Genomic DNA, 12,877 nt, shown 5'->3' with positions numbered 1-12,877 from the left:
GTCTCCAGCTGTCTTTTGCTCTGCCCGGGTCTATTTCCCTCTTAAATCTTTTTCCTTTCCTCTTCCATTGAAAAATCCAACTTGCTAACAAATCAATGTAGACAGAGAGTAATCCAACAACAGGTAGTGGTAGTAGTTTTTGTAAGTGGTATTTGTATCTGAAATGTATCTGTAATAACAATAACAATTAACACGTTTAAAAGAGGGAGCAGCAGATGAACTTTTCACTGTTTGTCTCGGCTCAGTTTGCACAGACCCTTTGCAATTTCAGTGCTGCAGAATGGTGTGCTGGCAAAATGTTTAATGGGCATCTTGAGACTGCCCTCTCCACTACATAGTAATACCCCTCAAATTAATTAGATGAGTATGACAATGCCACTCATATCCAGTTATAACACTTTTTAGTTAACAATTTGTTCCGAAAAAAAGTTTGAGTACTTTCCATGGAAACGATGGGTAAGTTTCTGTAAACCTGAAATACAATTGCAGGTTTATCAGATTGCATTCATTGCTGAATGGTCAGTCAATTCCAATGTTGTTATAGATTTTTGCAACATTTTCCATAGTGTTTTTAAATTAAATAAGCCTGACAGATACTTAACATCCAAAACATTGTAATTTCTCTATCATTATTTGTAAGTAAATATGCTGTAATTACCACTGGAAACATCAGAAGAAGAGCTTAGAAACTCTTAGAAGGAGGAGAGAAGTGGGTTGATGGAAGATTTTCTAAAGCAAATAATTGAAGACTATATATTCAAGGCCACTACATAAACTGTGGTATCCTCCTCTTAAATCTCTGATAGTCGTTTTACTCTCAGAAATGTATCTTGTAAAACAAGATTAAAGATTAAAGATTTCCTTTCATCTGCCATTTAAAAGGTAAAGTGTAGAAAAGGAAATCCCAGGGTGTGGTGAGGGTTTTTTGAGGGGGGTTGGTGGTTTGAGGTTTTTTTTTCAAGGAAGGCAGAAATTAACTACATACATAGTACTGTTTATAAAAGATTAGAAGTTATCCTCCTCTGAGCATTTAACATAGATTTATCTTGACCTGAACTCCCTTGTTTAAATACAGACTGGAAGAGAATGTTTTGGTGCACTCTGAGGTCAGTGTAACTCCCTTTGACATGACATAGTTAATATATCTACTTCAGCCTGATAAAGCCAGACAAACAGATCCGTTTCTGTCAACCAAAAGACATCTTTTCAGGAAAAGAAGAAACAAATTTGGGCAAGCATTAGCGCCACCACCCGGAAAACCTGGAGGCACAAAAAGTGATGATGGTTTGTTTACTTGTAAAAAAAAAAAAAAAAAAAAAAAAAAAAAAGAAGAAAAGAAAACCAGACCAAAAAAATCCTTCATTTTTCCCTTTCTAACTGTGTGTACAGCTTTTGCCCTGAAAAATAAAAATAAAACTAAGTCTATACAAGTTATCAATGCAATAATGACCTCCTCTGGCCTGATTCACTGCCCACTCACCCCAACCTTCCCTTACTTCTACATATCCTCCAACATAATAAGCCTGCCACCACTAATGTTATAAAGTAGTAATTGTGCCTAATTGGTAGGGAGGTGACAGACCATTCTGGTAATGTTGTGAAACTGTAAGAAAGGAGGAGTGAGAACATTCACAGACCCAGCAGTAATTATCCACTAATTTGGCCTGTTTGTGTGGGGACAGCTCATTATAGCCCTTAAGAAACCTCAGAATAAAGAGAGAAAGTAGGTAGGAGGTAAGGTTAAATAATTAGTGTTCAGCAGATTTTTCTTTTTTTTTTTTTTTTTTTTTTCCTTTCCTTTAATTCAAAGAACAGGATTAGGGAGGGAGAAATGTGATGAGTGTAACAATTGGGAATGGCGTAACATCGCCTTCTAAGTGAATTTTACATATTCAAGAGCAAACACAAATAGTTTACAAGGCACTGTGGGGAAAATGACATATTTCAGTGGTCCTCTTTAAGTAGGACATTACTTAACAGTTTTAACTTTATGATGTTAATTTTATGCATTTCAGGCATGTTATGAAAGCAAATTTTACATTGAAATGGAATACTTAACTTTAGTTTTCTAGTTATTTTGTGTTTTTATTGAATATCTTAATGTGTACTTCAAACCAAGGTGTAACTCTTTACATTTCTGTTAACAATATATATCCAGATTTTTCTAATCTCTGTTGTTTCTTCAAACAAACTAGCTAATGGACTGTGCTTGAGAGGTCGCACGTTAGATTTTAAAAGTGGGAGTAGTCTGGGGAACTGAGAATCACTTCTTTTCCCAGCATACAGAATTATACTCATTACCCTTTCCTGTTGAATGGGTTTGTGATAATTTATAAAAACGAGCAAAAATATGTAAAGTATCTCCAGCAATCTTCAATATCTCTCAGATCTATAATTTTATTATGTTATTTCCACTCATTAATGGAGTCATTCCTGAGACTGAACAACAGAAGTAAATAACATGGTCGTTTTGAAAACCAGTAAGTATTCTGAAAAATTGGTTAGTTCCCAGCTAGTAAGCTGTGAAAGTCTGAAACACTCTTCAGAGACAGGATACTAAATGTTAGCAACAGAAAGACCAAAAATAAAAAGGCCATTGTCCTCATCCTCTTTACATAGTTCTGTGGTCAAGCATCTTATTAGGTGTCTTTTTACATAATTAATATCACTGTTTGGTTTCCTATTGGACTATCATGGAAAACATTAACAAGGATCTACATTAGGAATTGTTTCCTAATTTTCAGTCTAAATTGCCTTTTACTCAGTTCTCCCACATCTTTCTGCTACTCTCCCTCAACAACTTTCTTTTTTTCCAGTTGAAGTCCCGTTGATGTTAAATAGCTTTAGTCTGGTTTTATTTATAAAAATTGCTCAGATTAGAGCTAAGGAACTAGATTTTGCTTCCTTTAGTCACCTTTATAAATATTTGCTTCTGTAAACAATCTTACTAAGAACTAATTCTAATAGGATTTAACTAGGACTGTACATTTAAAGTGTAAGGATACTGCATTTAATTGTAAGGTTTCTATTTAGTGCCTGAAATTCAAGTCACACTAAATGTTCAACTTCATGAAACTGCCTATTACAAATTTCCATCATTCTAAAGTTGTGTAGCTGTAATAATTTTAGTATTTACCGTACTCTACTGCTGAATTATAACAGGATTTGAACAAGAGAGGAACAGAGGCAAAAGAGAACATACAATACCTCTGTAGCTCTGAAAGTTGGAACTGGACCTTGTGTGTTGAATGAGTATTGACTCAGAGACTTAATTAAAATATTTGCTGCTCTTGCAAGCTGTCTGGTAAAACCATGGTGCTTTTGTTTTGGTCTTGGCAGTTGCGAATAGAGAGTGAAAGCTCCAGACCTGCCTTGTTCTGAGCAAATGTGTCTCCTTTCTCTTTCCCCACTGCCTCATCCTCCCAACCCAGGGTTTTGGGAATCCTGTAGCCTGCTTATCCCGTTATTGCTCTAGATGGGAGGGGTAATTAATTCATCAAATCAGTCCAATCCTTGGCCTCTCTGCTTATAACACTAGTCAGTATGACAGTTAGTGTTCTGAGTTTTTGCTATTTTCTTTAAATACAGGCACCTGCTTTTAGGAGCTGAGTTGCTGCCTCATTCCGTATACATCACCAAACAGCCAACAGATGGTGATAATGTTCATTTTCTGCGTGTAGTGTAATGTCCCTCAGCAGAAGGCCTGAAGAGAAATGGGGACCAGACAAGAATACAAAGTTGTTGCTTCTCAATTCTTACTGCCTGCCAGAGCATTATTTTCTTAAATGGGACTGTACAGTTAAAATACAGAATATGTCATTGATTAATATAACCTGTTATTACCAGATGAATTGGCTTGTTTGGGAGTATTGAAAGGTTGTTTATGACAGAATTTCAGTTATGTGGTGTCTTTTTATGATCTTGTAACTGTTAGCTGCTTTTATAATATATGTGCTATCTACTCTTTTGAGCTATTAACTTTCTTATGCATGTTGCATAAGATTGTCTCTCTTCTCCTATGTATATAGCATATATGTATATATATATATGTGATATATGTATAGGTACTATACAATAGATTAGATATAATTGACTATAATAGTATTTGGTCAATGGGCATCTATTAAAGGAAAAAAATATTTGATGTAATTATAGATGTCCAGTTGAAGTTAAGGGGAAAAAATTCAGAACCTGTGGCTACCTTTGTGAGAAAATATTTTGTAGGAAGGTAAGTATGTTAATAGCAATAAGAGATTGACAGGGAAGGAAAGTAGAAACTTTAAATAGAAAGTGCTGAGAAATGCAATTACTTCTTTTATCTTAACACAGGTTTTGGCTTTTGAAGGTTATGGCTGCCTTGAAAATTTTTAATGTGTATATGTATCTTCCACAGCAATTGAAATCTACTTCATCATAAAAAGTTAGTTGTAGAATCATATTGAAAAATATTTACAAATAAAAAAAGGGTAAAAAAGTTCATAAAGGACAGAGCATAATGCCTTTCCTAGGATCAGTCCACTATGTGCAATGATTTCATACAGACTTTGATGTCAGCTCCTTTACAGCTTGGTGTACAGGATGCATCTGTCTTCTGTCAAATGGGACAGAAGGGGTATACTGCTGCTATTAAAGTTTCACAGCATTTCTTCATAAGTTTAAGAAAAAAAAAAGAAATAAAAATCCTTAGATTTTATAGAAGATAACGCAAAATAAAAATATGGACTTCATTTATTTTGTAGAAACACAAGGAAAAATGTTAGTCTTTTGCAATTCTGACATAATTGTTCTGTTTTCATTCATTTGCTAAAGCTATGTTTACTGATCTTATTATAGCCATTACTGAAGAAAAAGGGATGTATAAAAGTATGGGCCAGAAATCAGGGCTCTGAGTATTCCCTCAGGCCTCATGAGCAAATAGCCTTCAGTAATTTGTCTATACTGCAATTCAATGCCAATTTTTCCACCTGTGTTATTTGGACATCCCTTCCCAACCTTTATCATATTGTGAAGCTCTCATCAAAGCTGTCTATGTTGAGTTTTGTACTTACAAAATAGATTTTTTTTCTTTCAAAGTAGTTTACAGATTGATCTTCTTCTCTTTGGGGCTTTTGCTCGTGCCAGGTTTGTGGAGAAAGATGTTGATAAACAAAAGAGCCAGAAATCTGCAGAGGGAAACCACAGGGTTCTTTCTGGAGGTCTTTGCTCTAAATGTTCCTCGAAATCTCAAGTACACTGCAGAAAAAAAAGGGTTAATAAGTGTGAAGACAACTTCATATTCTTCAATACTCCAGTATTCTAGTACTCCAGCTCCCCTTGTAAAATAAGGTTCTTCTGTAGCCCATGTCTGCATTTCACAGCCATATTGCAAGAATAAATATAGTCAATATTATGGAGGTTTCAGTTACCAAGACCATGAGCCGTGAGTTTTGTAGAAAATTCCTGCATGGCAAACCTTGTAGTATAAAAAACTTGAGAAGTCATACATAGGTGGTCAAAAAATAGTGCAGAGTGAGAAGATACCTGTACGTGTTTTGGACACCTGTTACTTTTCCTTTTTGGCTTATATTTCCCCGAACTGATATTTGATCTCACAAACACTGCAAGATCTGTTAGAAAATTATGGTTATACACATATTTCGTATTCTATTTTACTTTTTTAACAAGTTTTTAATATATCTGCTTTTTAAAATTATTTTAATCAAATGTATTTGCCTGTCTTGTATAATCTTGATGCTTTATACCACCATGCTCTGTAAAGGCCTTGAAATCCCCAAAACACATTGCATCAATGTAAAGCATAACATTAGCAGGCTGGTTTACAAAGGAGAATGATTATGATCCATCATGGCAAATGTATCACGCTTGGCAGATCAGGACATTGAGCTAAAAGAGGACATAAGACAAAAAAAAAAAAAAAAAGGAACTCAGGAAGCTCCCTGATATTTCTGGGTTTTGAATTTTCTTCAATAAATGGCTGAGAAAAATCCAGCTTCCAATAACCATATTTTTATTTAAAAATAAATTGTCAAAAAAAAAAAATTGTCAGGTTTACTCTTTTTCTTTTTTTTTTTTGAAAAAATCAAACCTTTCAAACAAAATATTCTTTTTTATAGGAAATTTAAACAAAACATAAAATCTCCTTAGTTATTTTAAAGCACAAATGACTTGATGATTAACAAAAAGGTTTTAAAAAATCTAATATTGACATGAGTCACACTGCTTCATGTGATAAATCACAGTTATAGATGACTTAATTTGCTCAGGAGACTTCTGAAGAAAAGATGTGCCCCTGTGATCTCCTAGGAAATTAACTTCATCCAAATAACAAAAAGGGGCAAGATTTTGGAAATTGTTTGTAAGATTCTTGCCAGGTAAGTGGAGAAAAGCATTGCTTTTCAATCAGTTAAAGAAAGTGTTGGTGAAATGCAAAAAAAAGCACTGGTTATAAAGTATATAGAAAAGACTGAGTTAGAAAATAGGCAAGTAGGACATGGTTATAGAGGCAATGAACAAAAGGACTCAAAATAGAGATTGTAATTTTATTAATTTTTTTTTTTAAGTAGATTAGGAAAAAACAAGCAAATATGTAATGCTTGCCTACTACTAGATGAAGCTGATTGATACAGATACAGAGAAAGCAGAAATATCCAATAAACATTTCTGGTTTATATTGGAAGGAAAACCTAGATAGTGTATTTTAATCATATGACAAGGAGTTACTTTTCCTTTAAAGAATAACAGAGGATGTGAAAGCAGCTGCCAAACAATATATTTTAATAGAAAATCCATTTAACTTGTATTTAGTTTTGTAAATCTTAGAAAATGAGGAAGAAAACAGAATAAGGAAAGAAACCTAATCTTGTACTAACATTTCAGGAAGGATAAACCTTTTGATTTAAACATCCCTAGACATGTTGAGCCAATACTATTCCTAAGGCAAAACAATAGAATACATAGTGTGGGACAGTAAGAATAAAGTTAATGAGATATTAAAGGAGAGTAGTATGTCAGCCAACATGGGTTTATGAAAAGTAGATTGTATCAAACTAATATTTTTTATAACATTTCATATTTCTATGGTTTTTGCTTAAATGTACTGAATAGTCTTTGGGACTGTTACTGAGTTATCCGCTGCATTTGACTGCAGGAATAAAATGTTATTAATCGAACATGGAGTATAATTGCAGTTAAATGATTACAACTTGGTTTACTGTTAAACGTAAAAAATAATTGTGAACATAATTTTTTTTCCAAATACGTTTGGTTTTGCTGGAGCTCAGGTATTAGTTGTTAGTCCAACGTTATTTAATATTGTATTGATGATAAATGGATGAAAAAACAGGATCATTAGCGATAGAGTTTGCTGATGACAGAAAGACTGGGAAAGTGGTAAATAGTGAAGATGACAGAGGACCGTGACAAATATCAATCTCTATGTACTGGTAGACTAGATAGAAATAAATAATATGTTTCAATGCAGCCAAACATGGGGTCCACAGCATTGATGGTCATGCTTTAAGAAAGAGAGTTTGTTCCTGGGAGACGGTGATTGAAAACATATGACAGCAGTGGGAGGCTGTTGACTGGACAAGAGCTTGTAAAACCATGCATAGGCTGCAAAAGCTGATGCTCCTCACGGCTCTATTGAGGAGGGAATGATAAGTAGTAATAATGAAGTAGTGTTTTTGTGATGTAGCTCATATAATCTTAAAATATCACCACCTAAATAATTCACTTACTTTATCCTGTGAGAGACTTGACAGCATAGTCACTGCTACCTATAAATCATTAGTGTCTCGGAGGAAATACAAAGTTTACATCACCCTAAGCATCTATTCTTTCTCCTGAAAAAGCCACTAAATCTCATTCAGGGCCTAATGCCACATGGACAAGATACATGCACGTGTTTGTCTAGGCTGGACTGGCCATAAGCCTGAGACCTAAACATCTAATGAAATAATGGCAATACGTTCCAACACTTATCCAAGTCAAATACAAATTAGTGCTACAGAAAAAAAAAAAAAAGAAAAAAAAAGAACAAACCATGCAAATTAAAATCGAATTGACAAAAGCTGTAGAGAAATTTTATTTTTGCATGTGTTTTTCCTTTCTTTCCAGGGGTTAAAACTGTCTGAGTCTGATTAATGAATTCTATTAGATGAAAAATATTACGTGCTTCAGAAAAAAACATTTAGAAATACTGTTACTTACCAAAACTTTCCCCTCACCCCCCCAAAAAAAATTGTAAACTAAATATGAGAACATAAGTTGCAGCTAATAAGGTAGAACAATATATTCATTCTCTTTTGTCTTCAGAATGTCCAGGGTCAAATTCATGGATAATCATTCAGTGACTTTAAAACCAGTATGGCCTTGTGAATATGGAACAAACCATTCATCTATTATTTGACACTTGACAGTATAAATTAAAACTGGATTATTCAAATAAACCATACGATATTGTTTTGGATGCAATGTGAATGAACATAATGATGATAGGAATGAACATAACAATGATAGGTCTTGACTCAAAACCTTTGAAAGAAGACTGTGACAAATTAAAAAAAAACAAAACCAGAAGAAAACTTGACTTTTGCTTCACCACACCTGGAATTTGAGGTGTGATCTCAGATGATGACAAGTTTATTTGTGAAAAAAAAAAAAAAAAAGAGTTGATAAGAAAAAAAAATAAGACCAGATATATTTAAAAAATGGTGGTAGTATTTGACTGAGGTGCCATTACTTTAAAACAATTAACCAAACAAAGGGAAAAAAAACCCAAACTAACAACTACCCCCAAATTAAATATACTAAATATTACTTGACTGTTTTCTACATATTTCCTCTTAAATCACACATGAAGTAGCTAGCCACATATGCTGGATTTTAGCCAGTAATGCCACAGCTGAATCCTTTACGTCATATTTAATTACCTTCATAGCTAGATTCCAGCAAAAAGGACTGAAAATGTTGTCCCCTGCAGCTCTCAGTAAGCAGGAGCCTATTACATAAACATATAGCAAGCATATCACATCTAGTAATCTGTAATTATCTTTCCTCACCACACTACCACTTGATATGTAATAAGTGTGTTCATGGGCAATTGCAGCTTTAAGGGGTGTGGTTGTATCACTTTCTGCCTCATTTAATCAGCTGTGGTCATACAAGTATTTATAATACAAATTTAATGTTCACCACCTTGGTGAGTCCAAGCATCAAAGCTAAGGTTCACATAGAAACGTTCACATAGAAATTGTTCTGTACAAGACATTCCTTTTTCTACTTTCTCTTTTTGATTTTTTAGTAAATAACTGTTGAGAAAAGCTTTCATGAGATTTGTCTACAAAAAATGGTCTACAAATTTCTGACCACTAAGTAAAATGCAGCAATATTGAACACTGTGGTAACACTGTGCCAGAGAGCTCAAGTAAATATAGGGAACTGGAAGAGAGTTCAACTATTATCAAATATTTTGTGGAAAATACTCCTCTTTTGAAATACTCAGCATTGCAGATGTTCCAGGGCATTGTCCTGTTGGTAAATTTAAATCATTAAAGGAAAATAGGAAAGGTTAGGCAAACCCGTAATGGCCACAGAGGTTTGTTCTCTGGTTTTGCCTCTAAAAGCGTCATGTTCAGAGATACCAAAGCAACAGCCCTCTGCACTCCACTGGAATCACCGATGGCAAAAGTACCGTCGATGTCCCACTGCCATGGGAGCTGCTCTGTCATCTTAAACCCCTTACATCACTCCTTACTGCTTTAACCTGAGATGTGCTCATCGTAGCACTCTTAGTCTGAGAAATGGATGTGTGGGCTCATGAATCAGGTTTTGCTTCAGAGAAGACAGAAACCTGCAATACCGTGTTTGTTATCAGAATCTGATCCCATGGACCTGCTGGTTCAAGCACAATTTTCTGAAACCATCATTTTTATCTATTTTTTAAAGTAGCGTTGAAATGGTTTTCAATGGAATCTTTTACACGCTGGTGGTTCATTGATTTTTCCATTCAATTACAATAACCAAACAGGCAAGGAACAGTGGTTTAAGTGGAAATTCAGTTTCACTGAATTTCTTCTTAGCAGATGACCAGAGAGTACTGAGGTCTTTGGTTAAAAAAATGAGAAAACTAAAAGGAACTGTTCCCTGAATATATATTAACTATTGGATGGCAGATCTAACATTAAAAAAGAACCCTCAAAGTCCAGAAAAGAGTCACCTAATTTGTAGCACATAAAGGAGGAGGGACAGGTTTCTCATACTGTATCCAATTGTGATTAATGTAATGAGTCATAGAAATGGAAATATAACCACTGTGTTTACAGATTTGAAGCCAGAATTCTTGTATGTTGGGTAAATTAGAATATCTCTGCCAGGAAGTGAAATGAGACCTACCAGCTGGAGAGAGACTGGATAACAAGTAAATGGACAATTTCACTTGTTGGTTATCTGTACAAAAAGCTAATAATATTGAAAACCAAATTTAAATACATTCTAGCAATATTTCTAGATTGTACGTGTAAAATATACATGGACTGTAAATACATTTAATGTATTATTTTGTGTACATATGTTCATATACACTTCCAAAAACATGGGTCATTCTATTCACCATCTTTTATGAATGTGGGAATAAGTCCCAGGATTTACTTCTGGGTTTTGTATATCCTCTTATATACAAACAGCTTTGTAAACTGTTTACCTGCACATGTGGCTTCTTTCAGCCTTATTCTCGCTGTAACCAACAGATCAGTTCTTGTACAGGAAAATCCAGGTTTTGCAGAAAATGGTTAACTTTCCTGGACATTGGTCCTGAGCCACTACACCCACACTGTGATAGTGCTGCTTGAAGCAAAAACAATGGCTACAGATAAGGGAAAAGATAGATTGTTTCGTTGCAATATCCTGTGTCTTCTCTTCCCAAGAGGGTCTTTTCCCTGCAAGTTTTTTGCCAGTTTTCACGAGTAAATTTTACTTTATAGTAACTATTTCTTCTTATAGTTTTAAGTAGGAGTTCATCTGTGGGATGCTTTTGATTTAGATATTTTTATTTTATGTCCCATTACAGAATTCCACCTTAAAGGCGATGGCCCAGAATCTGTCACAACTTGTTATAGAGTATTTATTACTGCTGTTCCTCATGCAGGTCAAATGATGGTGTTCAAGTAGGGATGCTGCCCTATGAATAGACTTCTTATAGTAGTTTTAATAAAGCATTAACATGGCATAGTATTTGATTGTTAAAACTAATTTATTTACCAAACAGTATTAGAACTTTAATTATGTAAAGGAAGATGTCGGTAGTGCAAATTCCTGTTGTAAGAACAAAGTAACTTCAGCTATTTGTACAAGTGTTGTTTGATTGTTTTGTAAAATCACAGTTTCAGTAGATATTAAGAACTACCATAAAAAGAATATGTGATAACTTGTCTGTCCACACCCTTATTCAGACCACAGAGAATTTCCACCTCTCGTAGGAGTGTATCCTGGCTGTGCAAACTGAACTTGTGCTATTTTGAGTATTTAAGGTTTTTTTTAAAAGCCTTCTTAACTTTGTTACAACAACATTTACTTATTCTGGTTAGAATACTCTAGCTGCTTTAAAATGTATTGCAAGAGCTAAACTACAGTACTGTTTCATATACCAATATAACATTTTTTTAATTAAAGTGAAGTTAAGACAGGCTGGCCAGAAGTAAAGCCCTATTTAAGCAGAAATATATGTATAGTAAATCATCCTTTTCATTTATTATTCATGTGAAATAGTAAATTATTCTATTACTAATTTGTGTTCAATTTATATTCTAAAGGACCACTGATGGGAGCAAAGGAACAGCTACAGGAAGTGGGTCCTACCATTTCCTATGGTCATTTCTTTATCCACAGTGCTGATTTAATTTTGAGAAAAATTCAACCCAGATATTATATTAAATCTTAAATCCAATTACAAGTAAATTTTTGGCCCAGATTCAAACTTGGTGTAACTCCAGTGAAATCAATCAACAATGAATTTGTCCTACTTTAATAAATGCAGGAGGGAGTGTTGCTGAAAAGGCAAACCAGATGGGATCTGTTTATTCCACTGAATCTTTAGAAGGAAGACAAAATAAAAAGTTGCAAGTGGTAGGCTGTAAAGCAGAACTGTAATTTAACTGCCATTAAAACATCACTGCCAACAATTACTGCCCAAGAATCGCATGGTGTTTGGTTCCCACTGTTCCTCCCAGGCACACCCTATGTCCATACCTGTTGTCCTTCAAGCTGTTTGCTGACCCAGCCACTGAAGACACCTTTTCTTTAAATGGGAAGAGCAGCTGGATGATTTCAGATGTATTTGTCTCTAAGTCTGGCCCTAGGCTTGGCTATATGCTACGGCTTACTGATTTAAAATTAAGTTAATGCATCAAAATACTCTTCATGTCCTCAAAGACTTAGCTGAGGCAGGCTACTTATTTCAGGCTACATTTGAATGAACTTTCCGAAACTCAGAATTTCATAGAGGCACAGAAAACCTCATCGTAAAGACCACATTTCGCTCTCACGATCGCAGTTCCATATGAGATATTGCAGTAAAGTCTGAGTCAGAGGCACATCTTCAAACAAGTAGATAGCTCTAAGCATGTGAATAATGCAAATGAAATTAAGTACGACAAGCCCATGTCTGAAGTAGCAAAAATTTTTAAATATTTTGATGAATCAGAGGTTCATTTTCCTTTCTAAGTGTGGAAAACCCGGACCTTTTTAAAACTCTAATGACAATGGGAAATTTTTGTATTTACTTCACTGGAATTTAAATTAAGATTCAACACAAGTAGGCTAGACACCATATTGATTATGGAAGTTACCTTTCATGCAATCTTAATATAAGTAATCCATG

The sequence above is a fragment of the Accipiter gentilis genome, chromosome Z (assembly GCF_929443795.1).
Source record: "Accipiter gentilis chromosome Z, bAccGen1.1, whole genome shotgun sequence".
Taxonomy (NCBI): domain Eukaryota; kingdom Metazoa; phylum Chordata; class Aves; order Accipitriformes; family Accipitridae; genus Astur; species Astur gentilis.
Note: the sequence above shows the minus strand (reverse complement) of the source record.